The sequence below is a fragment of the Zalophus californianus genome, chromosome 15 (assembly GCF_009762305.2).
Source record: "Zalophus californianus isolate mZalCal1 chromosome 15, mZalCal1.pri.v2, whole genome shotgun sequence".
Taxonomy (NCBI): domain Eukaryota; kingdom Metazoa; phylum Chordata; class Mammalia; order Carnivora; family Otariidae; genus Zalophus; species Zalophus californianus.
This window is the reverse complement of record NC_045609.1, coordinates 46,440,281-46,462,865: the sequence shown is the minus strand read 5'-3', so window position 1 is coordinate 46,462,865 and position 22,585 is coordinate 46,440,281. Positions and strand designations below refer to the sequence as shown.

The 22,585-nt window shown below is 48.2% G+C and overlaps 1 long non-coding RNA gene across 1 annotated transcript; it reads left to right on the top strand.

Moving 5' to 3' along the window:
- The first annotated feature begins 15,775 nt into the window (after positions 1-15,775).
- LOC113922756 lies at positions 15,776-16,772 on the top strand. Its single transcript, XR_003520062.1, has 3 exons — positions 15,776-16,055; positions 16,321-16,372; positions 16,706-16,772. It is a non-coding gene; the product is annotated as an uncharacterized LOC113922756 (long non-coding RNA).
- The last annotated feature ends 5,813 nt before the right edge of the window (positions 16,773-22,585 follow it).

Here is a 22,585-nt window from a genome sequence, read left to right as displayed (position 1 = left end):
CATGGGGCCTGCCTGGTGATCCGAGAGGCTGCACAAGACGGCTCACCCAGACCGGGGAAGAGCTGCCTTGTTATAATGCAAGGAACCTAGCAAAGGGCTGCTCCGAGTTTACCAGCATTACCGAATCAAAAGTGTCTGCACAATAGCTCCGGGGATCCTGGAGAAAGAAGGTGGGTGGGACCCATGTCTCTATCTGCTGAAGCCAGTTATTTAATTAATTAATTTATTTATTTATTTATTTATTTATTTATTTTTGAAGCCAGTTATTTTAAAGAAAGACTGATGAGTACTAAGATACTCCTGTGGGAGCAGGTGTGTAAGCACCTAGTGTAGGTGTCTGGTTTCCCTCCACACTGGTTCATCTAAAAATGCATTTGCCTCTGAGGATCAAAATCATTTGTGTTCATTACACACACACACACACACACACACACACAAATACATAAAGAAACTAACAGAGATTGTACCACTCAGAAGCATTTTCACAAGAATACTGATAAATTTCTCCTAGTTATGGCTACCTAGCTGCAGACATATTACAGAGGGTTTTTTTTTTGACCACTGTTGATATTGTATCATCATTGTGCCATGTGAACGCTGTGGGAACTTCATTTTGCTTACATATTTGTCTGCATTTCTAATCATTTCTATTCATAGATTCCTGGAAGGGGAAATCACTGGGCCGAAGGGTGTGAACACATTGAATATTTATTGCCAACTTGTCTTCCAGAAAGTTTGAGTCACTTTGTTTGCTCTGCAGGAGCGTGACAGTGCCCACCACCAGTCTTTAAAAAAGACTCGGGGCTGGAAATGACCCAAAAGCTAATCTGGTGCTTAGATCTCCGGAGAGTACATGCCAGTCCCCACTTGAGTCAGGGGCTCCCTGGTAGGGTCCCCTCTGCTGACACGTCAGGGACAGAGAGCTCGCTCCTTTGCTGCAGGTGAGGCTCTGCTTCTGCAGGTCATCAGGTTGTTTCTGTGTGCCCTTGGCCAGGAGGCAGCCTCCCACCTACGGCCGAGTGAGGGAGAGGAGGATGTGTATCATGGGCAAGCTTGTTTCCATCCCTCTGTCATCCAAGTCAGTTCTAGCAGATCTTGATTCTAGTAGTCTTTATTTACCTCGGGGGACTTCTTTAAGAATAAGAACCCAAGGGGCACCTGGGTGGCTCAGTTGGTTAAGCATCTACCTTTGGCTCAGGTCATGATCCCAGGGTCCTGGGACGAAGCAGGGAGTCTGCTTCTCCCTCTGCCCCTCCCCCTGCTTGTGCGCTCTCTTCTTCTATCTCTCTCGCTGTCAAATAAGTAAATAAAATCTTAAAAAAAAAGAATTGAGAACACAAAAGCATGAATACAGAATTATGAAAGCACCAAAGAGATTATTTTAAATGAGACAAAAATCACAATAAATCACAAATTTTTAAAAAAAGCTGATAAATAACATAAACATCACAAAAATCTTCAAAAACATAATTTTTACTAAATTCTGGACCTACTTCTATAATACTTTCCTTACATTTTCAGCTGAGTATTCTTTGTTCTCTTCATATGACAATGATTTTCTCTAGTCATAATAAAAATATAATTCAGTCTGCCTTCAGGGCATGAGTGATCAAAACCATTAAAAATTTTTTTTGGTAGTTTAGACAAATTGCTTTCAACTTCAAAACCCATTGATAATGGCATAATTATAGTTTTATCAAATTTGGGGAACACCTGTGTTATGCTTCTATTGTACCTGAGCTGCAAGATTTTAGGGCATTTCCAGTTTTCCATGTGGTTATTAATCTTATATAGTCTCTGAATGATGATGATCACATCAATGCTTGTATTCTAATGGCATTTATGAGTTTTTTTAATGTGTTTCTTTCAGTTTTGGTCAATTCAGCAGGAAATTTCAATATCTTCTCAACCCCTTCACAGAATTCACCCTTTTAGTGAGATTACTAAACACTCCAAGAGCCTAGTCATTATTTTTATTAGCAATTTATTTCTTCCTCTTCATAGTAAAATTGGAATGTTTAAAAAACTTAATGTGATTAACAATAATTTCTATTGATTCTATAGCTCATCTTTATAACCTGTCTTCTATTCCATTCATTTTTATCTGATTTTTTCCTTAGTTTCTTAATTAAAAAGTTAAGTAGGACAAAACTGTATTTCCAGATCGGAAAACTGTAACTTTTTATTTGTTTTATTGCAACATTTAAAAACGTCTCTCCAAGTTATATGTTAAATCATATATTCCCAAATGAACTTCCCCTTCGTTGGATCCCCAAATGCCTGATGCCCTTTCGGTGCTGCCTGACAAGGGGGAACTATACACGGCACAGGGGAAACCCCAGTGCACATAGAAGGTTATCTTACTTACTTACATTGCTGGGGCTCCTCCGGGGCCTTGGGAGGGGCCCCTGTAAATTGGGGTCTGTCTTGGAAGTGTCGTTAACTTGAAGGTAAATTTACCTCTGGCATCAGTCCCGCATCGCCTCCCCTCCACCAATGCCCTATGGAGTCTCTATCCAAAGGACTTTTGGCCTTGGTACTCCAAAACCTTAGTCTGGACACTGGCCAGCCCAGGAGATGGGTGACTGGTTTGGCAGGTGGGACAGACTACCACATTCACAGTTCAGCTTCTCTGGAACACTTAAGAAGATAACCCTGTCACTCCCGACAAACTTGCTCTCTCAGATCAAGGAGTTCCTATGAGTCTATGACTGTGCGTGGTTTCAAGGTCCTGGATCTATCTTGCATATGTTACAAACTCTTTAAAATAGTTCCAGGTTTATTTCTGTCTTTAAAAATCAATATAATTCAGGAGCATCTCGCTACTTGCTATATGGGATGTTGCCCAATTCATGAATTGCTTAATAAAGCCAATTCCATCTTCAAAAAAAAAATCAATATAATTCAAGAAAATGAGAAGACAAACCACAGACTGGGGAAAAATATTGACAAAAGACAACGTGATAAAGGACTTATATAAAATATACAAAGGACTCTTAAAGCTCAACAATAAGAAAATGAACAACCTGGGCGCCTGGGTGGCTCAGTCGGTTAAGCGACTGCCTTCGGCTCAGGTCATGATCCTGGAGTCCTGGGATCGAGTCCCGTATGGAGCTCCCTGCTCAGCAGGGAGTCTGCTTCTTCCTCTGACCCTTCCCCCTCTCATGCTCTCTCTCTCTCTCTCAAATAAATAAAATCTTAAAAAAAAAGAAAATGAATAACCTGATTAAAAATGGGTAAAAAATTGTACATACTACAGAATCTCAACTATATGACTTGCTGGAAAAGGCAAAACTATGAAGATGGTAGAAAGATCAGTGGTTGGCAGGCGTTTTCTGGGAGAGAGGAACGAATAAGAGCAGCACAGAGGCTTCTTAGGGCAGTAAAACTACTCTCTACGATGCTACAATGGGGGAGCCATGTCATTATACAAGCGTCCAAACGCATCGAGTGGACAACACCAAGAGTGAACTCTAATGTAAACTCCGGATAATGATGTGTCAGTGTAGATTCATCATGATAACAAGTGTACCTCTCTGGTGGGAGATGCTGATAAATGGGAACACTCTGCAGTCAGCTCAATTTTGCTGTGAACCAAAAACGTCTCCAAAAAATAGTCTATTAAAAAATCAATACATTCAGTATTTTTGTAATTTATTTTAATAGCCACTTCCAAGTAATGCATTCAATGGCTATTTACTAACCCTACCAGGCACTACATCTGAGCAAGGCCCTGGACACAGCTGAGAAGCAGGCAGGAGTGGCTGGTACGTTCAAGGTGCCATCGTCCTGCTGGGAAGGTAGTGTCCCAGAAGGACAGGTAACAAAAGCATAATGGCAGTAAGTTCTCTTCCAGTTGTCCCATATGTTAGAGGAGCAGCAGGTAGGGGAACTCAAGCTAGTCTGAGGGGGTCTTCACTAGTAAGCAACATCTGAGCCTGGATGGGCTTTCAGTGAAGGAGTGAAATGAGAGGATTTGTGTCTCCAAAATATTATCCTGACCAGTGCACAGAATGGACTAGATGGAGTCGTGAGTGGAAATGGGCGAGTGGTTAAGAGGCCATCACAGTCCCAGCAGGAAGGCCTGGTGGCCTGTGAGAAGGAAGGAAGCCAAGCATCTTCTCGGGCTGAGAGGCCAGGGACAGTGTCAGGGAGATGCGGTGTCAGGGAGACTGTGATAGAGGACACTGGAGGAGAAGCAGACCTGGGAAGGAGGATATGGCAGTCACTGGGGACCCGAGAGTGCTAGCAACCGCTGAGCCGCTGAGTGAGATGAGCCTGGGCAGCATGCGTCTGGAGCCACGTACACAGTCTGGGCTGGGGACATAAATCTGAGCAGATAGATGGTAATTGGAGCCATGTGGCGGATGAAATCATCTAAGGGGAACGTGTGGGCTGAGAAGAGCAGGGAACAGGGCCACGATCGCCGCCACATCTGTGGCTATGGGGAGACAGAGCCAGGAGACTTCACGGGGATTATCAGCCACATGACAGACAATGAAATCTAGAGGCCAAGATGTGCCTGATGCTCTCCAGGGGACAAGGGCCTCCCAGCTGACCATGTCCCGATGACTCCTCACACATCCTGAGAGGTGAGCATGCTTCTACCAACCGAGGCTCGCAGCACGGAGAAAGGAGAGCCCCACTGGAGTCCCAGAGACCCAGGCTCAGATTCACAGGGTCATAATTTCACCATGAGGGCTGTGAGGATCAAAGGACATGGTGCATTTACAAAGCACCAGGCACCGCGCCTGACACATGGCTGTGGGAGTTTCGAGAGACTCATAAATAACACCCCATTATTCGCCTCCCCTGCTCACATCCAACTGAGAAAAGAGACTCAGGAGACAGGTTTCAGTAGGACGAGCAAGAGAGGTATTGGCGGCCCCAGTGATGGACGGTAGGCCATAGTTGTGAGGTCCCCTGGGGCTTTGGCCTTCCCACACCCTGCTGCCATCTTCCCAGCCCCACTGTGGGGCAGCCCTCTGGAGAGAACAGGCTGACCAGCAGAGCAGTCAGATTTACCCAAAGCACAGAGAACAGACCAGGAGGGAATGAATGAGTCTTGAGGGGGCCGCCTTTTGATGGCTTCCCCTGATCCAAACTACAGCTGGGGACGGTGCTGTCACCCACCACCACCAGAGGCAGGGGGTGTCACTCAGGTGGGCTGTGTCCACATGGCATCATAGAGCCTGGGGGAAGGGGTTCATCCTCGGAATCATTGTAATAGGCAATTACAATAAGCAACTGTGAAAACCGATTGCCTCTCCCTCATTTAACAAGTCAAGTCATGGAGGTCTTTACTCACTGGCGAGATGTGGATTAAAAAGTCTGAAATGTGCTGACTTGGCCCACTTACTCTTTCCTTGTTGTTTCTTTGATAGCTTTTTTTTTTTTTAAATTATGTTTATCAAAGTCATACATGTACATAGTTTTAAAAGTCAAATGGTTCTGCAAGACTCATAATGAAAACCAGCATCTCTCTTCCCTGCTCCTGATTCTCACTCCCTAGAGGCCATCATTTCGAATTCTTCTCACTGATTGTTCTGGTGCTTTCCTCCTTACTTTAAAATAACATGCCTGGACTGCCATTTCTTGATTTTCCAGTTTAAATGTGATTCAGTGAATTCCTACTACAGCAGAGGAGGACGTAACTCTTGTAAACTGCCCTCCCTCTCCCCCTGCGTATGTGTCCTCCTTTCTCCTCAAGCCCAACATGGTAGTTAAGAGTGTCATTTTGGGCCAAATCAATATTCAGTATTTACATAGTTGGGACGATGTTCCTATTATTCACAGCCTAACCATGTGGTGCACATTTCCCATTTTGTACAACCTTTTGTTCTGCTTGGAATGAGGGGCTGCCAAGCTTTTCCTTTGTTTAGTGCTCAATGACCATCCATTCCTAGACTTCAGGCTGGAGGGGGCTCTTTTTCAAGCAGATACGTGTGCTGAGGCCCAGCCTCCTTCCTCAGGAGACACCCCCCTCGCACCCCCACCCCTGCAGCCTGTGTGGCTGCCCCCGCTGTGGTCTTGGGGGCCTGGGGACCCTCTGACTTCCCTGTGCTGGGTCCCTGTGTGCTGAATCCAATGTCCTGCCTTGGTTTTCTCCCCTGTTGGGGTGAAGCACCTTCTCCAGTAGCTTTCTGAGAAACGTTCAGTGTTAGGAAAGTGTTTTGAGAGCTTGCCCATGCAAAAATTTACTCTCCCACCCTCACATTTGATTGGCAGCTTCTTTGGAAATTTTTGCCCCTGGGACTGGGAGGTCGTCACCCACTGCCTCGGGCTCACAGAGCGGCTGTGAGAAGTCAGATGTGGTCTCACCTCTTTCCTTCACAAGAGGCCATTTTTTGTCTCTGAAATTATTCAAAATTTTCTCTTCATGCTTGGGGTGCACTGGTGCAGGTCTCTCTTCACATGGGGGTACGCAGCGAGTCCTTTCAAACTGGAGGCTCACGATTGATACGCATAATCTAGTACATTTTCTTGTATTATTTTCTATCTTCCTTCCCCTCCCCCAAGTATATTTTCTGTTCTCCTTTTAGACCTTCCTGTTTTTCAATTATGGACTTCCTGAGCCAATTCTCTAATTTTTCTAGTGTTTCTCTCTTATTTTCCATCTTCTTCTTTGTGTTAGTCTTTTGGAAGGTGCCTCTTAAACTTTCTATTGAAACTTCTTTTTTTTTAATTTTTTAAATTTTATTATGTTATGTTAGTCACCATACAATACATCATTAGTTTTTGATGTGGTTTCACTTATTTGTGGAACATAAGGAATAACACGGAGGACATTAGGAGAAGGAAGGGAAAAATGAAGGGGGGGGAATCGGAGGGAGAGACGAACCATGAGAGACTATGGACTCTGAGAAACTTCTTATATGCCGTTGTTTTGGGTATCTGCCAATTTAATTTCCCAGAATACTTTTAAAATTCTGAATGATCCTTTTAAAACTTACTTTGTAGTTATTTTTTAAGCAACAAGTTTTCATTTCATGGATGCATGTTAATATCTTATTACCTGGAGATGGCACTTACAACTTAATATATTATATTATGTTATATTATATTATAACTTTTTTCCCTGCTCCATGAGTTGTCTGTTTCCTCTAAGCTCTTTTTTTTTTTTTTTTTTTTAGTCTTCGATAGTTTTCATCTCTGACTTTATGTGAAGAGTAAGACTCTAACACATACACTGTAAGCTCTATGTGTCTGGGTGGGGCTTTGTTGGAGGAGGACTGACCTTGACCACTTTACTGGGGGCTCCAAACAACCAGTATCTGCATAAATTCATTTGGGCTGGCCAGTATCCCCTGAGAAGAATCATGCAAAGTTTTGCACAAGGATTATAAGGTTGGCTCCTAGTTCTCAGGGCGAGAGAAGGGTAGGGTGCGGATTTCAGCATTCGGTGTGTCAACTTTCACTTCATTCTTGTTGTCAGCCAGGTGCCCTCACCTGCATCTGTGCCCATGGTTCCTGAGTCCAGAGCCCTCTGGCTCCCTCTCACTGGAGAATAGAGCCCTGTCTTCTGCCAGGATGCTGGGGAGGTAGTGTTTTACCTGCACAGATTGGGGCAAGGGACCATGGGTCAAAATATTCTCATACTCATGTTTTTAAGTTTTGTTTTTTGGTTTTAGAGAGAGACAGTGTGTGTGCGCACGCATGAGCAGGGGGGAGGGGCAGAGGGAGAGGGAGAGAGAGAATCTTAAGCAGGCTCCACACCCAGTGCCAAGCCCCACACGGGGCTCAATCTCATGACCTTGAGATCATGACCTGGGCCGAAATCAAGAGTCGGATGCTTAATTGACAAAACCAGCCAGGCGCCCCTCTCACACTAATTTTTAGTCAACCCTCCGTGTTCAGTTGCACTCACACTGCCGCTTCCAGAAATCCCTGTCCCCTTTCAGTGGCTCTGGCATACTTTGCTTTGCTTCTTGACTTCCTTGCTCCTGGTCAGACCTCAGACTGCTCCGAGCCACTACATGGTGACCATGCATGCAGCTGCCTTCCCAGTTCCAAGAGTTTGTCACTTGCTTCCTCTATACTTTCTTTGTCCATTGAAGTGTTTGCCTTATTTTCCCTCCTTTACTGTCATTCTAGCAGACTTTCAGGAGGCGCTAGAGATAAACATACCAAGACAGCACAAGGTGCTGGGGGCCCACAGTCTTCCTTTGCTTGGTCCCCATCTGGAGACTTCTCCCATCCCGTCCTGCTCTGTTCCTGCCCAGCCCAGGACCAGCTGTTCTGTCCCTGCCTCTCCCATGTGTGGGAGGTACATGATTAGCTAATCCTTTCAGTGGGTCTTGAATTAGGGATCCAGCATTTAGACCCTGGGGGCTTGTTGGCACCTACTGTGTGGTCCTTGACCTTTGGAGTCTGCCCAAACCGAGACTGAGGGAGCCCTGCTTGAACATCTGACACACATTGCCACATTGCCCTCATCTTTTTTTTTTTTAAGATTTTATTTATTTTTTTGTCAGAGAGAGTATACAAGCAGGTGGAATGGCAGGCAGAGGGAGAAGTAGGCGCCCCATGGAGCAGGGAACCCGATGCGGGGCTCCATCCCAGGACCCTGGGATCATGACCTGAGCTGAAGGCAGACACTTAACGACTGAGCCACCCAGGTGCCCTGCATTGCCCTCATCTTAATGGGCCTTCAAATTTCTTACCCATTCTTCTATTGGATTGTTGTGTGTGTGTGTTTGTGTGTGTGTGTGATATTTGTGAGAGCTACTTTTGTCTACTAATTCTTTGCTTGTTAGAAAATGCCTCATGCTGTTTGTTGTTTTTGTTTTTTTAAACTTTTCTTATTGTGTGTTTTGATCTATGGAAGTTTTTAATTTTTATGAGATTAATCTCTCAGTTGTTTCCTTTATGGCTTCTGGGTATGGAATCTTCCTTCCTGTGGAAGGGAACCCCCACCCTCAAGTTGTAAAAATAATCTCTTTTTTCCCTCTAAAATTTTTATGGGTTTGTTTTTTTTCATGTAGCCGTTCTGCTTCTGTCCAAAGCCTGGAAATGGTTTCCGCAGAATGGCCCTTTCTCCAGAGGCTCGCCCGCTTCCCACGAGCCAGCAACACTCTCCAGCGAGGCTAATCCCAGTTCCTGGGACAATGCTCAGGTACCTGCTGATTTGTGGTTACTCGTTCGGTGTGTCTTCCTTGCAGAGCTGTGGACATCAGAACAGCCCCGTGCCACTTCAAAAATAAGACTGATGCACGGGTTTCTTGCAACTGCTGTAACAAACCAGCACAAACTGGGTGGTTCAAAACAACAGAACCTTATGCTCTCTCTGTGCGGGAGGCCAGAAGACTGAAATCAAGGTATCGGCAGGGCTGTGCTCCCTCTGAAGGGAGGATCCTTCCTCGCCTGTCTCCTAGCTTCCGATGCTGCTGGTAATCCTTGGTTTCCTTGGCTTGCAGCGGCATCATCCTCATCTGTCTCTGCTGTCACCTGACATTCTTCCCGTGTGTCTGTGTCTCTTCTTTTTCTTCGAAGGACGCCAGTTCCATCAGATTAAGGACGCCCTCTGCATCAGTATGAGCTCATCTGAACTAATTATACCTCTGATGGCCATATTTCTGAATAAGACCATGTTCTAAAACTCCAGGAAGGACACGAATTTGGGGGCACACTCTCCAGCCCAGCAAAACTGATGGGTCTTCCCTTTTGCCTTCAGCTGTTGCTGGGATGAGGCCCTTGCCTGGCCTCTGTTGTTGCTGCACTGGTAGATCTCTTTAGACTCTCGCTGGCTCCCTTAGAACTGCCAGTGCTCCCTAATTAGTGCATTTTGATCTATCACAGAAAGTTGTGGGTGAGCAAGAAAAGGCTGAGAACTCTGGAGAGAGGAGATCCAGTCTTGCATTGGCAATCCAGAGGGGATGGTTCGGATCTAGGGTCCCTAGAAGTCAGCAAACACTTGTTTTTTGCACACACTGCAGGATGGGAGGGTGTTGGGATTAACCCCGAGGTATCCCCTGGGAATGAGGGAAAGGTCGTTTTCATGGGACCTTCGCTCTGTTCCTCTGGGCCCTTCCCGAATAGTGAAGTTTGAATTGCAGCTTGTCTGCAGAGGAGGATGTACATCCATCCCTGCTTTGCCAGCAGAAAGGGCCTGGGTATGTGACATTGGGCATGGACATTTCTGAAGTTCAGAGCACATGGGCTGGAGCAGTGGGAAGTGGGTCTCGGACAGGCTCCTCTCACATCTTGGGGTCAGTCGTGTCCTACAGTAATTGACAAGGCCCAGCTTCTAAATAGACCCCATCACACTCTGTCATTACCAATGGGGGTGGGCTTGGCTTGGTTTCCAGGAAACAGAATAAATACAAAAGCAATTGTACTGCAGGGGTGGGGTGGTGAGGCGTGGGGGAGGTCAGAGTGCTTTGTCCAGTTGGTTCTCAAGCATGTGAAATCTGTAGTAGGGCTTCTGGAGGGACAAAAATACTAACCTTGTTAAGTAAAACCTAGGTATCTTTAAAAAAAATCAATTTTATTGAGGTATAAGTCACATACCATAGGCAAAAGGTACAAAGTATACAGTCTGATGGTTTCGATACAGTCACAGAGTTGTGCAACCTCAAGTCAATTTTAGAACGTTTTCATCACCCCAAAAGGAAACCTGCACCCCTTAGCTTAATGCCCTGCTCCCCCAGCAGTAGGAAACTAAGCTACTTTCAATCACTATAGATTTGCTTATTCTGCTCATTTCATGTAAACTAAACCATACAATATGTGGTCTTTTGTGACTCGTTTCTGGCACTTAGCATCATGTTTTTAAGGTTCATCCACGTTGGAGCATTTGCCACTACTTTGTTCCTTTTGATGGCCAAGTAATAAATATTCCATTACATGGATATATCAAATTTTGTTTATCCATCTATGTTTTGGTGGACATTGGGTTGTTTACACCTTTTGGCTGTGGTGGATAATGCTGTTATTGATCCATACCAGTTTTTGTGTGGACATATATTTTCATTTCTCTTGAGTACACACCCAGGAATGGAATTGCTGGGACTTAATGGTAATCACGTTTCACCTTTTGAGGAACTGCCAGACTGTTTCCCACAGCCGCTGCACCATTTTGCATTCTTACCAGCAGTGTATGAAGGTTCTAATTTGGCCAACACTTGTTATTATCTGACTTTTATATGATAGCCATGCCAGTGGGTATGAAGTGTAGTCTCATTACAGTTTTGATTTGCATTTCCCTGATGGCTCATGATGTTGAGCATCTCTTCATGGGCTTATTGAACTTCATGTGCTTATTGACTTTCATGTGCTTATTGTGTATATCTTCTTTGGAGAAATGTCAGTTCAGATCCTTTGCCCATTTTTTCAAATGGATTGTCTCTTTACCATTCAGTTGCAACTGTTCTTTATATATTCTAGATATAAATCCCTTATAAAATATGTGATTTTCAAAAATTTTCTCCCACTCCGTGTGTTGACTTTTTTTACTTTGAAAAGCAAAAGTTTATTGGTGAATTCCACTTTATCTATTTTTTCTTTTGTTGCCCGCGCTTTTGGTGTCCTAGCTGAGACTCCTCTGCCAAATCTAAGGTCATGAAGATCTACCCCTGTGTTTTCTTCTAAGAGTTTTATATTTTAGCTCCTACACTGTGGTCTTTGATGCATTTTTTTTTTTTTGAAGATCTAATTGGCTTTATTCAACAATTCATGTACTGGGCAGCATCCCATCTAGTAGGTAGAAAGGAACTCCCTGAAGCATTTTGGTTTAAAAACCACAGATATGCTTTACAACAGTGAGATATTTGGCAGGAGTGTGTAGGACAACTTACCCAATGACATATTTTTGATTTTTTAACAGATTTATTGACTTCAAAATTTCATTTCCTGTGTGCTCATTTATTTATACGCACACATAAATATGCACAGCAGTACAATAATAGTAGCTCTTGCGACCACATGGGAAGTGGTGTACTAATGTGGGCAGACAATAACTGGAAACATCAAGGACACTTAACAATGGATTCTGCACTTTTTGAGTCCAACCCCTTCTTACGGATCAAAGAGTGTGGCCAGATTTTTGATTGACAGCACAAAAAATAGGACAGAGACTACATGAATCAAGAGATACATTTTCTGGGGTGCCTGGTTGGCTCAGTCGTTAGGCGTCTGCCTTTGGCTCAGATCATGATCCCGGGGTCCTGGGATCGAGCCCCGCATCAGGCTTCCTGCTCAGCGGGGAGCCTGCTTCTCCCTCCCACTCCCCCTGCTTGTGTTCCGTCTCTCGCTGTGTCTCTGTCAAATAAATGAATAAAATCATAAAAAAAAAAAGAGAGAGAGAGATACATTTTCTCTCTAACTTAGGGAAACCCAGGACAAAGAAGGCCTGGACCAGCTTCCATGGGCAGAGTTTTGAAAGCGACCCACTTGCAGAAGCATGGGACACTTCCAAACCATGGAGGGCTGCTAGAGATGTCCATGTCTGGCACCTGCGTCACCCCCATCTCCTCCCTCCCAAATTTTTCATGGCCCCCGAGAGAAGTGGAGGGGATCAAAGTAGAAGGGATTCAAGCTCCATTATTTGGGGACTCAGGGCCAAATAAAAATTCATAAAAAACCCTCTTGTTCAAAAAGCAGAAGGGCCGTTAAAGATACCAAAAAATAAAAGAAAGATTTTTTTTTTCCCATTTATTTCTGCGGTTTCACTCTCTTGACCTGTTTTCAATATTTACTGTCCTGCTCCTTCAGGTGCAAAGATATCAAGGCCTGTGTAGACCCCACAAGTCAGGCTCCCTTTCCTGTCAGCCATCAGCTGGACTGATGCACTGTGTCCCATCCAGGGACAGGGGTACAGAGCCAGGCATTTTCCTTCCCCATGGGCATGCTGCTTCAGCCCCCAATTTAGGGGAGACCCTGGGGTGTCAGGATGCAGCTAGCACCTGGATCAGAGTAAGAAAGTCTTGCCCGTCCCAATCACCCATGGAGCATGCCATGGTGTGGCCCACCTGGAGCGTGGACAGCCGTCACCGCGCCCTATCCCAAAATGTGCGGGGCACACATACCTGACCTTGACCCTCCCCATGCCCATGCTCAGGCCTGCACCAGAGGCAGAGGGTGGCAGCTGTTACTGGGTTGAAATGTGGAGGCTGGGTGGCTTCAAGATGCTTGGGACCCTGGAAGTGGGAAAGCAATGGGAGGTAGGACCCTTGTGAGTTGAGCTGCCAAGTCCCAGGACGTGCTCCTTTGCACCATGGGACTTTGTGTATAAAACACAGATTCAAAGATAAGATTATGAAGAATTTCCAGAAGGTGATCAGCAGGGGCAGAGCACTAAATCCCCAGTACGGGGCCCTTCTGAGTCCGGGATCCTGTGGGATTGTGTTGGTTGCCAACTCATAAAACCACTTCTGGCGTCCCTGAGAGTAGATGAGAGACAGGGCTGAGGGACTAGCCCAGAGGTTTCCAGAGAAGGTGTGGGGAGACTCTGCACCCCTGACAGTGGGGAGGAAGGTCACTCCTGGATGCTCCTGGCGTCGCTCATGGCAGGGACAATGGCCAACCCCACAGACCATTGTGTCCAGGAAACATCCCAGGACCCAGCAGGAGATAGGATCAAGAGTGACTTACCCCACTAGAGCAGGGCAGGGGGACAGGAAAGCTCCCCTCAATGCCCCTGCCCTCCACTGGGAGTCAAGAGAAGGAAATCTCAAGTTCTCACCAAAGAAGAGCAGAATTTCACAATGGAGGTGACTTGGTACTATTACCTTTATTGATCTCAGGTGCAGTTGAAGAGCTTCGAGCTAAATCAAGTTCACCGTAGAGACTAAAATGACCCCATTTGTTTTTATAACTGAGCTCTGTGCCCTGTTGCCACTACGATGGGGTGCTCCCAACACTGGCATTTACCAGGGCTTGCTCCAGGCCAGGCAAGGTACTGAGCTCCAGACACAGTCACCTTTAATTGTCACAACAACCTACGGTGGTACCACTTTTTGGAAAAGGAAACTCAGACTCAGCGAGGTAGACTCCCTTGGCTTAGGTCCTGAGGTCTACAGTTAAAATGTGGCAAAGCTAGAATCAAACCTTAGTCGCTGTGACCCCGCTGCCACCCCCTCCCCCACCCCCAACCTGGATCCTAATCGTCTTTTCTGTCCTAACACTGTTCTGTGTGCGGCACCTACTTCCTTAGGCAAACATTTTGAGGAGGCCCTAAGAGCAGAGGGGGTCATCAGGTGAAAATTCAGAGATGTGTGGTGAGGGGGAAATGGGAGGGTTAGGGACCCGGATGAATGTGGCCCAGGGCTCTGGCCAGCCCACATGAAGGACAGAGACAAGGAAGGCTGCGACGTCCAAGACAGAATTTATGCGCCTCTTGCATAAGAAGTGAATCGTGAAGAACCTCATGACCTGTATCCCAGGATTTTTGTCAGGAGCTGGGGGATGAACTTTCCGTCAGCATCTGGCACAGTTCTTTTCTCTAGGCTGCTATGGGTCTTCATCCTGTCTGGGTCATAGGCCTTTGGAAATCTGAAAAAACAACTAACACTCTCTGTGTCTAAAAAAAGAGTATTATAATAATTTTGCACATAATTTCAAGGATACACCGTATCCTAAATCGATCTCAGGTTTTCCTGCACATCTAGAGGAAGTGGGGAGCACAGGTGCATCTGTACCCACTTAACATGGGAGCAGGGGGATCCCCCGACAGGAGGTCTCCGTCTGGGACAGCCCCCTTTGGGGAAATATCTTTCTTGCTGCGATGACAGAAGGGTGGAGGGGGAACATTGTGGGCGACCTTGCAGGGCCAAGAGTCTCTTCAAGGGGCCCAGGGCTTAGGAAGTCCCCACAGGATTGGGCAGCACCTGCAGGGGAAGAATCATAAGTAGTGGCCAAGGGAACACTAAGGATTTTTCTCTTCTCTTCTAAATATGTTTGCTTTCAGGTGATAAGAGACCTGACCCCCTTCCTGTGGGACAAAGCATTGCACGTGACTTTGATCTAGGTCCTTCCTGCTTGTCCCCACCACAGATAGAGTTCCCTGGGAAGAGGCTCGGAGTCTGATCTTCACACAGGAAGTTTGTGGGGGGTGTTATCCAGAACAACACATGGGAAAGTTTAGGGAAGCAGGCTTAGAGGGAGAAGTTGACATGAGACAGTTCCAGCAGGTGCCTCAGCCACTCGCAGAGGGAGGGCAGGTGCCAGCATGGCCCCAGGGAGCGGTCCTGAGATGAGTGAGGGGGCTGGGCCTTCATATCTCTGCACTGACCAGTCTCAGAGTATGGGCTGGCCCTAGGAGCTGACGTAGCCATCACCTCAGCTTCGAGCTGCCGGTGGCCAACACCGCTGACAGCTGGGGGAATAGGGACTTGGTCCGAAAGGGGTGGGGGGCCCTGGGTGCACCACAGCCTCTACTACAAAACCTCCAAAAGGGGCATTCTGACTTGGAAAAATAACCATTTAATTCAACCTGGGAGGACCAATATGCAAACGCCGTGCTCATGTTTCCCTCCTCTTTTTTTTTTTTTAAAGATTTTATTTATTTATTCATGAAAGACAGAGAGAGAGAGAGGCAGAGGGAGAAGTAGGCTCCCAAGGAGCAGGGAGCCCGATGCAGGACTCGATCCCAGGACCCTGGGATCATGACCTAAGCCGAAGGCAGACGCTTAACCATCTGAGCCACCCAGGCGCCCCCCCTCCTCTTTATGACCAAGGAGTTGCCACGACTGAGAGATGTTGTTCTAGAACTTACTAGAAACCTCTGTTGTGATTCCAGCTACCTCCCAGACAGGGGCAATCCAGGATAAAGGGAAGACAGTGCCAGAGTCATGCCAGCAAGAATTGTTCTCTCGCCCCAGCTTCACTACAGAAATAAGAGTCCCCCATGCTGGTCCTCTCAGGCCATCTGGAGTTGGGAAAAGCAGACGGAAGCAAGGCCAGGCCCCCTGTTGTCGGTCTGTAAGCAACGGCCATTTGAAGTTGAGCCAGGGAGTAGGAGCCAGACAGCGGGCTGGCTAGTGTCTGGGCTTGGTCTGTCTGGAGGAGGGGCTAAGGGAAGGCCAGGCCGGGCTCGACTCTTTTTGGCAGCAACACAGGTACAGAAATTTGACTTCTCAGGGTACCTGGAACAGACCCAGCACAAGGCACTGACTCAAAACAAATAAGGCTCTTAAGATACTGATAATAATAATAAAAATAATAATAATAATGGTGATGACAAAGATGTCAATGACAATAGCTAACATTTACTTTGGAGTTCCTCGGTGCCAGGGGCTGGGCTCCGTAGTTTGCTTAAATTAGCTCCATGAATCCTCCTGACAGACCTATCAAGTAGATACTATTTTTATCCCTGCTGTACAGCCGAGGGAACTTAGCATGAGAAGGCAGTCAAGGTGCTCAAGTTACATAGCTGGTAAGTGGTGAACCATTATTTTAAACGTAGATAGTCTTACAGGAGACCCGGGGCTCCTCCCCAGCCTCTGCTTCTCATTAAATGGGGCCGTCCTTCTCCCGGCTGCTCGGGCCTCGTTCCCTAGGATTCATCCTCTAGCTCTCATTCTCAAACTAACTATAACTAATTTATCAGCAAGCCCCACAAGCTTTACTTACCGTGGACCCTTAGCTTTACCTCCCAAGCCCACGTGTATCAGTCAGAGGAGCTAGGTGATGCCTCCTGACAAAAAGTGCCCAACTCTCGGCAGTTTAATTTAACGAAGGTTTCTTTCTTGTTACACATGAATTGCAGCTGCTTGAGGGGTTCTGCTGCACGTCATCCTCACTTAAGGACCCAGGCAGACGGGCAGAGTTTCTAGAATTGGTAACGTCATCATGGTACGGCAAAGAAAGAATTATGCACTAGCTCCTCGAGGTTTTTACTTCTCACTTTTTATTGGTTGAAGCTGATAAAAAACTGCATGTCCACACCGTATTTTACAGGGGTGGGAAGTGCAATCCTATCATGGAGCCAGGAGGAGACCTAGAGACGCAGGTGAGCGGCATGCGTACCGGCCCGGTCACTGCAGGGCCACTCTTCTTTCTCTCCTGCCCAAGGAACGTTAACAGCTTCAAACCCGTCTCCCCGCTTCCACTCACACTTTGCCCTGTAATCCCTTCTCCATGCAGCAGCCAGAATGATCTAGAACATAAGTCAGATTACTTTATTCTTAGGCTCAAAGTCCTCAAATGGCTTCTATCACATTAACAAGAAACGTAAAAGTTCTCATCCTGGCCTACGGGGCTCCAGAACAAGGGTCAGCAAGCTGTGGCCCTCTGGCCAAATCTGGCCCACTGCCTATCTTTATCAATAAAGTTTTATTCTGCCCTTTTTGAGTCCAACCCCTTCTTACGGATCAAAGAGTTTTTGACTGACAGCAGCAAAAAATAGGACAGAGACTACATGAATCAAGAGATAAATTTTCTTGGGCGCCTGGGTGGCTCAGTTGGTTGGGCGTCTGCCTTCGGCTCGGGTCGTGATCCCAGGGTCCTGGGATCGAGCCCCGCATCGGGCTCCCTGCTCCGCGGGAAGCCTGCTTCTCCCTCCCCCACTCCCCCTGCTTGTGTTCCCTCTCTCACTGTGTTTCTCTCTGTCAAAAAATAAATCAAATCTTTAAAAAAAATAAAGTTTTATTGGAACACAGCCACACTCATTCATTTACCCCCTGTCTACGACTACTTTCATAGATGGTGTGGCCACAAAGTGTAAATATCTACTAAGTGACCCTTTACTGAGCCAGTTTGCTGACTCCTGTCTTAAAGGATGTAGACTCTGCCTTCCCTGCAGACCTCACCTCCTCTCACTCCCGCTTGCACACTCCCTCCAGCCACACCACACAGCCTGTGGTTCCTGAACGTGCCCAGCTCACTCCCACCCTAGGACCATTGCACAGTCCGTCCTCCTGCCGGCCTTCTCACTCACTTTTTAACACAGCCCATTCCTTCCCGTCCCTCTGGTTTCTTCTCTGATAACATCCCCTCAGGGGGTCCTGCCTGACCCCCTACGATAGCAACCCTGAAGCCTTGTCACTCCTTAACCCATTCTCCCCTGCACTCCTCTCCACCTGGAATTATAGCACAGATTTTATCCATTTTCACATTTCCAGTCTTGTCCCATATTAAGGGCCGTGAGGTCTTAAAGTTTTGTGTTTAGAGACCTGGAGTGGTCTCAGTACCTTGATAATTTTCTCTTAATCTGTGCCTTCTGTGTCTTCCTGGGGAGGAAATTTTGAATTTTTGGCCTCAGCTCTAAAGAGAATATACTTCCATGAGATTTTCAAGATCGCTTTATGTCTGCAGATTTTTAATTTTTGCATTTGAGGGTGAAGGACAATGGTGGTGTTATTATGCCTTTTTAAAAAACACTTCAGGCAAATTCCGGTCATCTCTGGGAGGCAAACTTTGAACATCTCGGCAGTCCCCAAGGAGAACAATCTTCTGTAACTTTGAAGCCAAATAGGATTTCTGAAAAGGAAGCTACAGTCAATTGAAAACTCAGTGGAGCATGAAGAGCAGAGGGGTCCCCGTGGCGGGGCTGCAGCTGGGCCTGCCCAGGCTGGACGTGCCCTTCTCGGCTGGAGAGGGACCGCACAGACGGCACAGTCGGTGGCTGGAGGCTGCCTGGGCCTTGGACCCGACCTGATGCTCGGACACCAGCTCAAAAGATGCAAGTATTTCTCTCTTGTCTTTGCTATAGGCTTGGCCATTTTCACATGAGTTTAGGTGATTAAAACAGAGAAGGCAGGCAAAATGAGAACCCAGTGACACTCAGCTCACCTTCTCCCTAGCAGAGATGCTCTGGGATGTAGCAGAAACAAAGAGGCGAGGCTGCAGACGGTTGGGGTGGCTGTCTGGGGGAGGGTGGCCTGCAGTACCCCTGGCCCAGTCTTCCTGGAAGGAGCTCCCTGACTCTACCCTTCCCTGCTTGGCTGTGTTGCAGGAGAGGTAGGGGTGCCGAGAAGTCCTGCCCTGCTCCCTCTCGGCGGGCCTGTCTCCCCGGCCTCCCTGCCACGCTCACGTGACCTTGGCTGCCTGCTCAGGGGCTGGGGCTCTAGGCCCCTCCCTGCAGTCCCCTCTGCTCTGCCCTGCCTCACCCCAAACGATCCCATTTGCTCCCTGTCGATTAATCAAGTCCAAGCTTAGCTTAGCATTCTGGGCCATTTGCAGTCTGTGTCCAAGGTCATCTGCGCTTTCTCTCCTACACAGACCTACCCTGTGTTCTACCAATCGCCCACCCAGTTATTTCTCAAAGGGTCTGGCACTGTCCCACTCCTTGCTTTGCTTTACGTCTTTCCCACTTCTGGGGTGTCTCTTGCTTCTGCCGACAGGAGCATATCCACCGTCCCAGGCCTGACTCCACGTCACCTCCCCCATGACAGTCAGTCTGGTCCCTTGGAGCCCTGCCGTGGGGATCTGCCCAGCGGCAGCCTGCACCTGTACGCACCTTCTCTCTCCCCAGAGGCTCCGTGGGAACAGGCTGCGCCTTGTTCATCTTGATTCCCCTCCCTCTGCTGGCCCTGTACTGTGTCTGGGGCGGACGTTGGGTCAGAGGGTGTTTATCAAATACAGGGACTAGTGAGTTAATGTACCCCAAGATATAAATGACTGAGAAGGCGTTAGGTGTGGGCTTTGCAGGAAGCTTGGCCTCTCCAAGGTAGGGAGTGAAGGTGGCGAACAAGGTGGGTTGGAGGCACACTGGCCCTGGGTTCCTGGGCAGGCCTGGCTGACTGACTGGGGTGAGTGATTAGGGGAAGTGGTTGGGGTAACTGATTGGGATTATCCCCTGAGCACCACGCCAAGGGACCGGGGGGCTTTGGCAGCTCTGTTCCAGGGCTGATGAAGATTCACGTTTCTGGCAAAGGTCTCAGAGAGAAGGGAGGAAGAAAGGTCCTGGCTTCAGGGATCAGATGAGCAAGGCCTTTGGAGGGGCAGAAGCACCTGCCCAGGCCCTGGAAGTTCTCCTTCAGTGGTCCTCTGATGCCCTTAGTGTCCCTCCCCCTGGGCTGAGTGACTCAGGACTCACCTTGGCCACCTGTGCCACACATGGGGCCCATCCTGTGCCCTTGTACCGTGACCCTCTGCCCTTGTGGGATTGTGAAAGTACAGCCCACCGCCCCCTCCCATCCAGATCCTTTCTGTGACCTATGGACTCGACCTTAAGCCACACCCACTATGGTCCCAACCACACAACATACTCAGACCCAGACATGCTCAGGGTCCTCCCCTCACTGCAGCCCCTTCGGCAGGCTCCATGCTAGAGTCTTGTCTCCCGGAAAGCTCACTGGGACATGGTTCCGGCAAGGGCCGGGCTGATGGCAGACTGCCTGGTTCCTGTTCCTGGCACAGACTATGGCTTTGTGAAGCACCTCGTCCACCTGTGTTTGTGGAGAAAGGCCTAGCAGGTTCCTGGACATGCTTGAGGCAGGACAGTTCCATCCCTCAAGTCTTACTGAATCCAGGGGCTGCTGTGCAGAGGGAAGAAAAGAAGTGTCATTAAATCGTGGAGGGGGGGGCGGGCAGACAGCAGGGAGGGACCGGGACCGGTGGGGGAGGGCCGTGCAAGCGTGTGGAGTGGGCGCCCTGCAGGCAGGCTGGGCCCACAGCCCCCGCCGGGGTTGGGGTGGGGAGGAAAGCTGAAAATCATTGACTTCCCAGCAGAGGAAGGCACAGGGGCTGGAGCCCCTGCCTCCATTGTGTGGGAAGAAGACAAGAAGAAAGAACCCCGAAAGAGCCAGGTGTGAGTGAGAGGGGGTGGGTAAGCTTTGGGTGACATAGGACAACATTAAAGGTCAGCCATCCCCCTTTCTCTTAGCAACGTCACATGTGTTCCTGTGCATATGGGGCAGTGGCGGGATGGGGGGGAGCTCCTACAACTCATGGCTCCCATAGAAACAGCGAGGAACCCAGCCCTTGGTCTCCAAGGCCACCTCACAGCCACATCCCTGAGCAACAGCTTGAGGTCCTCCTAGGTCCACGCCGACCCACATGGATGCTGACCTCATGTTGTGGTGAGAGCTTCCCGAATACCTGGGGCCGCCTCTCTCCCCCAGCTTCTGCCCCTCTGCCTGCACTGCCCACCGCAGGTCCGGCTCTCGGCTCTGGTCATCTCTGAGAACAGCTTCCTCTGTTGCCTTCTCCACCAATGTGCCCTTCACCTGGCTGCCAAAAAAAATCTCTCGAGGTGGAAATCTGCTCACACATCTCCTCGCCCACCATCCACTTGGGGGCTCCTGCCTGCCTGGGGGGGGAAGACCCCTGTCCTTGTCTGGCTGAACCAGGCCCTTCACACACTGTCGTGGCCAGGACACAGCCTGGCACATCTCCCTCCCTCCCTCCAGTCCTACAGCCTAAGTGCCCTCACGTCAACCTTCTCTCCATTCAGGGAGCACAGTGTATCCTTCCCCATCTTCTCCCTTTGCACATGCAGTGCCCTTTCTGGAATACCCTTCCCTTCTGCCTCAGGGAGGAGGTTTGGATATTCCACGGAGTTTGGGCTGGATCCTTTTGGCTGGTGATTCTCAAACCTGCTCACATGACAAAGCTCTGTAAGACCTGAGTCCTCTGTGGAACACCCAGACGCTTGACAGTTTCAATTTCACTCTGACAACAGGAACACATTTATTAGGTTTAAGGACAGTCCTCTTTGATACAGGACTGTCATGTCCATACGGGCACACAGCTCTTGATGCATATATGATGTTTTTAATAAGACACATTTCTGAGTTTTTCACATAATGTGCACTTTTCATTCGCTCAGTAACTCTGACCTGCTTGGGTTCACAAAGTGCCGCACATAGCTGTGGAAATCTGTTCATGTGGGTGAGCCCTGACTTCCTTTTCCTATAAGAGCATGAGAGCAATTTCCCACGGATTGAGTGGACGAAAGCCACTAGTGCACACAGGAGGTGCCCAGGACCTGCCAGCACCTTTGTCCTCTTCCCCATCCACACCCCACGGGCCCCTGACTCCACGTGCACGGCACCCTGCGGCTCCCGGCTGGTCCGAGGGCATATTTACTGTTTCTCCCCGCCCAGCGTCCACTTCCTTTCCTGATGACACCAGTATCTCCATGAGGAATCCTCTGCCGGGTGGAGGGTCGAGAGTGGCCAGTGCAAGCTGCCTGCCTCCCGCAGGGGTGATGACAGCTTCAGATGATGCTCTCAGTGCTGCCAGGGGCATCTGTGGAGGGAGCTCAGTGTATTCTCTACTCTGTCACCGTTCTAAGATTCTCAGATAGACTTTTTTTTTTTTTTTCTGTATGAGGGAAAGTTCAAAGAATGGCTGAGACCCAGGACCTCCCATGGGGGAGGGTCATATATGTCACCTTGACCCATCAGGGAGGTCCTAGAGGTAGGTGGTCAAGAAGCCCTGGGTTTTCACAAGTCGCGGGGAGGCAGGTTAAAGGTCTAGAAAGTTTTACAGAGAAGAGCTTGTTTTGGTTCCTTAGGGGCTGTGCTCTTTGGTGTCTCAGGGAGGAAGTCAACTTTTGCAACTTAGACATGGTGCTTTCCTAAGGGGCATAAATACCAGCACCTACGAGCCAGCCAGAAGCCACGTGCAGAAATGCTCAGGCAGCAGGCCAGTGCGAGTGGGGGCCCCGGGGAGGAAGCAGCTGCAGCCCTGAGTCAGGGAC